General features: G+C 35.6%; 1 protein-coding gene across 3 annotated transcripts in view; it reads right to left on the bottom strand.

Moving 5' to 3' along the window:
- Nucleotides 1-1310: 1310 nt before the first annotated feature.
- Nucleotides 1311-6000, bottom strand: part of KIF5B (kinesin family member 5B) — a 42671-nt gene continuing 37981 nt past the window's right edge. For all 3 annotated transcript variants that reach the window (XM_081130237.1, XM_081130238.1, XM_081130239.1), the window contains exon 26: nt 1311-4201. The gene's annotated coding sequence lies outside the window, so the exon portion shown is untranslated. The remainder of the gene's footprint in view (nt 4202-6000) is intronic.

The following is a 6000-nucleotide window of genomic DNA, read 5'->3' as shown; positions in this document are numbered from 1 at the left end:
TCAGGTGTGAGGTGACACCTCGTTATTTTAATTTGCATCTCTGATAGTTAGTGACATTGAACATTTTTTCAGTCTCTTGGCCATTTGCATGTCCTCTTTGCAGAAGTATCCATTCAGGTCCTCTGCCCATTACTTAATAAGATTGTCTGTCTTTCTTCTGTTGAGTTGTACAATTTATATATTTTGGTGTATGATGATTGATGTGTAATGTTATACACCAATAATAACTGATGTATAAAAAATGCCATTGATTCCTGGGTGTTAATTTTGCATCCTGCTACAACACTGAATTCATTAAATCTAGTAGTACTTTGATGGAGTCTTTAGGGTGTTCTATGTACAAAATCAGGTCATCTGTGAATAAAAAGTTTTATTTCCTCCTTTCCAATTTGGATGCCTTTTAATTTTTTCTTCTTGTCTTTTATCTGTGGTTAGGTCTTCCAGTGCTATGCTGAATTAAGAGCTGTAAAAGCAAACATTCCTCTCTTGTTTCTGTCATTAGAGGAAATGCTTTGTTTCTGCCCACTGAGTGTGTTGGCAGCTGTAGGTATGTCACATATGGCCTTTATTATGTTGAGGTATAATCGGTCTATTACCACTTTGCTGAGATTTTTTTTAAATCAAAAATAAGTGTTGGATTTTCTTGAATGCATTTTCCGCATCTACTGATAAGATCATGTGGTTTCGGTCTTTCAGTTTATGTGACGTATCACATTTATCAATTTGTGAATATTGTACCAGGCTTGCATCCCTGGAATCCCTCTTGGTCATGGTGTATGATCTTTTTAATATATTGCTGGATCTGATTTGCATAGCATCAATGTTCATTAGGGATACTGGCCTTTAATTCTTCATTTGTAGTGTCTTTCTCTGGTTTTGGAATTAGGTGGCTTCCTAAAAAAGTGCCTGTAAAGTGTTCCTTCCTCTTGGATTTTTTTTTGGAATAGTTTTGAGGAGGATAGGGCGTTACTTCTAAAGTCCTGTGAAGACGTCTGGACTAGGCCTTTTGTTTGCTGGGAGTTTTTTTAAATTACAGCTTCAATTTCATCAGTTATTATTGCCTATTCAAGTTTTTTGATTTTTCCAGATTCAGTTTTGGAAGATTATATTTTCATAGGAATTTGTCCATTTTATCTAGGTTGTCCTGCTTTTTGGCATATAGTTGTTCATGGCATTTTCTTAAAATCTTTTATATTTCTATGGTGTCAGTTGTTACTTAACCTTTTATAACTGTTTTATTTGGGTCCTGGCTAAAGCTTCGTCAATCCTGATTATCTTTTCAAAGCACCAGCTCTTTATTTCTTTGATCCTTTGTATTTTTTTAGTCTCTGTGTCATTTATTTCGGCTGTGATGTTTATTATGTCCTTCCTTATACTGACTCTAGGCTTTTCTTGTGTTTCTCTTTCCTATACTTTAAGTTGCAGGGCTAGAGTTTATTAGAAATTTTTCTTTTTTTCAAGTAGAACTTAAGTGCTATGAATATTCCTCTCAGGACTGTTTTCACCCTGTCTATAGATTTTTGGTTGTTCTGTGTTTTCATGTTTCCAGGAAGTTTTTGATTTCTTCCTTGATCTCATTGGTAACTCGTTTAATAACATGTTGTTTAGCTTCCACGTGCTTGAATGTTTTTGAGTTTTTATTGTAGTTGATTTCTAGTTTCATGCCAATGTGATCCAAGATACTAGGTATTTCAATTGCCTTGAACGTGTACATACTTACTCTGTGCCCCAATGTGTGGTCTATCTTTGAGAATGACCCATGTGCACTTAAGTAGAATGTATATTTTATAGCTTTGGGATGTAATGTTCTGTAAATGTCAATTCCACCTGATTTAGTGCGTCATTTAGGATCGCCGCTGGCTTGTTTTATCAAGAAAATCTATCCAGTAATGTCAGTGGTGTTAAACTCTCCTACTAGGATTGTATTGCTGTCTCTCAGTTCTCCAGAAGTTGTTTTTTATATTTGGGTGCTGCTATATTGGGTGCATGTTTATCAGGGTTATATCCTCTTGTTGGACTGATCCCTTTAGTATCTTGTAGTCACCTTCATTGTCTGTTATGTCAGATATGAGTAATGTACCCCAGCTTTCTTTTTCATTTTCATGGAACATTTTTTCCATCTCTTCACTTTCATCCTGAGTCTTTTGTTCTGAGGTGGGTCTCTTGTAGACAGCATATGTGGGTCATGTTTTCTTATCCATTCAGCTACCCTGTCTTTTGATTGGAGCACTGAAACTATTAACATTTAAAGTTATTGTCGAAAGGTACTTATTTCATTGCCATTTTTATTCTTTATGCCTGTGTTCCTCTATTTCTTCTTATACCAGTCCCTTTAGCATTTCTTGCAGTGCTGGTTTGGTGGTTATAAACTCATTTTAGCCTTTTCTTTTTTGTTTACGAAGCTCTTTATTTCACCTTCAATTCTGAATCATAGCCTTGTTAGACATAGTAGTGTTGGATCCAGTACCCTGCTTTTCATTACTTTGTATATTTTATGCCACTCTCTTCTGGCCATGTTTCAATGAGAAATCAGCTGACAGTCTAATGTGAGCTCCCTCATAGGTAACTTTATCCCTCTCTTGCTGCCTTTGAGATTCTGTCTTAAAGTCTACGATTTTAATTATAACTTGTCTAGGTGTGGGTCTTTTGGGGTTCACCTTGATTGGGAGCTTGTTTTTCCTGAACTTGAGTGACGTTTTCCTACACCAGGTTAGGGAAGTTTTGTTAATATTTCTTCAAACAGGTTCTCTATTCCTTGTTCAGATTCCTCTCCTAACTTCATGGTCCTTATCTCCTAATCTACTGATTCCTTCCAGGCTATTCTTTATTTCAGCTGTCATTCTTCATTTCTGATTTGATACTTATTCACAGTTTCTACATTTTCCATACTCGTAAGTTCCTTATAGTTCTCATTAAGTTGCTTGTAGCATCCTTATAATCATTACTTTGAACTCCATAGCTGATAAACTGCTTGCCTGCATTTCATTTAGTTCCTTTTGTGGAGATTACTCCTTTTCTTTCATTTGGAAGTTGTTTCTGTCTCCCCATTTTAGTGAGTCTAGTCTTCCAGGGGCATTGGGTCAGGCATGCCTGGTCAAGGCGGTGGTGGCAGGGGCACCAGGTTGTCACAATGGGGCCAGCCTGGGGGCACTGGGACAGGCACAATGGGGTCACAACAGCGGGTCAGTGCATTTGAGGGCACTGGAGCACAGCAGCAGGGCCAGGTGTGCCCCATCAAGTCAGTGAGGTCAGTGGTCTGGGTCTCGGCTCTCCCGGTCGAAGTGTCAGGCCTGTGAGTCCAGGGAGTCTAGGTCCAACGGTGGGGCCATGTGCACCTGTCAGTGGCCTCAGGGTGCTGGGTCATGGCCACCCCCCACAACCTCCTCCAAATTCTGAAGCAGGTTATTTTCATTCCATCAAACAATGCTGATTATAGAATTGGGATAACGGGAAATATGATTCCTTTCCCAAACTCTTTCTTAAACTTAGATTTGTTTTTGATACTGTAAAATATTTGTAACTCAAGAAAATTCAGCAACATGAATTTCATGAAATAACAATTAAGTAGCCTTACTCAGTATTAAATGCCTACTTAGGCAGTTATATGGTTTCAGTGCTCAAACAGTAGTTTTCAGAAGCAAACATCAGAGAAGATACAAATAAATTTGACTCTGAAATCATTTCAAAGGATTTTGAAGTACAGTACTGACCTGATATATTTTGTGAGCATGTAGTGCTGTAAATGGTAAAATTAAGATATTTAATCTAAATGTTCCATTTCCCCTAAAATAAGGAAGACACTTTAATAAGAAAAAAAGTAAGCAGTAGCAGCTAGGTAATTTGAGATTAAAAAATACACACACATAAAGAAACAAGTACAAAAGCACAAACCTATATGGTACAGTTAGCTTGGCACAGTGAAAACTAAATAATATAAGACACAAAAGACAAACTGTGTAATAAATAGAACCACAGTTGTAAACTGTCACTTTTCCCTCCTAAGAAGCCAAAATTGCACTCTAGTTGTGTTAGGAAGCAGCAGAGTTTATAAGAAAAGTGAGCAGGAAACAGCTGTACAGGCCAGGTATAATTTATAGATTTAAAAAAGTTATAATTCTATAATTCCCAGGGGATAAATGTTATAGTCACTGAATGACTGCTTGATATTATGTCCTCTTCACACTTCAATTACTTTCAACACCTGAAAATGGTAGAAAGCACAGTGAAAATTTTTATGTGAACAAAAATAAATAATATATACCAATAGTTTAAAAACATTTTAGCGAACAGCTCTTACCACTTCCCCCAAATTTAAAAAAATGGCTGCATCAAATTACTTGACTTCGTCTCCTATAATTTACTTTTTAAGTAGAGCTACTTATAAGCAGTACAATGCTTAAAAAGAGGTCAGCCCTTCATTTGTTTTTATTCTTCCCAAGAGAGCTATGAGTAAGCTCATGTATTAATTATTATTTTTTTAAAAGATGGAAAAGTGTAGAAAGTGTCAGTGACATTCTTAAGCTAAGGAACATTAATGAGCAATGTTATATACACGAAACCTTAAAAAAAAAAAAATAGGGCAGGGCAGAGGGATAGAAGGATAGGAATACAGCAGGAAAGTGACAGTAAAATAAACAAACAATTTCCAGCAGTTGTTACTTGGAGGTATCCTTGTATTAAATTACTTATTTATGTGTTTAGAAAAATTTAACTTTCAAAGTATTATAAGCTAGAAGACCAGCCATGCAAAATTGGGTACTAATGGTGTTAGTATTATTAATACATTGCCATGGTTCCCAAACATAAATCCAGTGTTTTGAAATGTTTTTCTTGATAATACAAAGATTAAAAAATTTATCTACAAAATTTTAAATTTTTCAGTAATTTATCACTTAAATAGACCATATGCTATATGCTCCTCAATCATGGTTTAAGATTGACTGATTCAAAAAATAAGAACTATCTTTGGAACAGCAATGAGACAAACCTGCAAATTTTATACTTTTATAATTACTTCAGGTCTTGAAAATGTAGGTTAGTGAGATTATCTATCTCCCTCACCTATTAAACTGCTTAGGGTCAGCATTCTACTTTCAAGCTAAAACCTAGTTATACTTAACAAAGGCGATGGTCTATCTTCTCTGCTAATGAGATATGAGTTCAAGGTTTACATATAAAGTTTAATCTGAACACAATATCCAAAAAGGATAAACTTTCATCTATATCTATATTTATGCTTTAAAAGGTCCCTTGCCCACCTCCCACTTTCAGAAACGTACCTGCTCTGTACTGGGTAATGACATTTTAATTTGTGTAATTCTTAAGAATGATATCCATTTTACTAATAAAGGGGCTCAAACGTAAATACAGCAAGTCAAATAACATCACTATTTCAACACTTTCGTTATAATATTGCTGAGATGCTATAGGAACTTAACTCTTGCTTATAGTAATCAGCCAGTATTAAAATTGGTTTCATCATTTTGCTTAAAGTCACAGAACCTATGGATATTTAGTGAGAACTTACTGTACTCCAAAGGGGGAAAACAGAGGCCATCCCTAACTGGCAAAAAAACTAGCTAATATTGTATCTATTAATATAACACAATATTAAGCCCATATTACCACGTAGTCTTGTTAAAAATGTATGCACTGAATCTAATAAATGCTTTCAAATATAAAGGGAATAGAGGAACAAGGCAAGCACACACAGAAACGAGCAAATACATCCAAAATAATCAGCCTAGTCTCTTCAGTAAGTCAATATCATTTAAAAAGGGGGTTATTCTATATTACAAGAGACGTAAGGTATATAACCAAATATAAACAGTAGCCTCGAATTGTACCTTGGTTTAGGCCAGTGATTTTCAACTGGTGTACCACAAGAATTTTTAAAACACGCAGCAATACCTATTATCTGTTCTGTCTGGACACTAACCTCTTTTCCTTTAGAATGTCAAATTGATAAATGACAACAGCCAACACAGGAATGGCCATCCA

Source organism: Miniopterus schreibersii (genome assembly GCF_964146895.1).
Source record: "Miniopterus schreibersii genome assembly, chromosome: 1".
NCBI classification, from domain to species: Eukaryota; Metazoa; Chordata; class Mammalia; order Chiroptera; family Miniopteridae; genus Miniopterus; species Miniopterus schreibersii.
The sequence above is the reverse complement of the archived record's forward strand: the minus strand, read 5'-3'. Positions and strand labels throughout refer to the sequence as shown.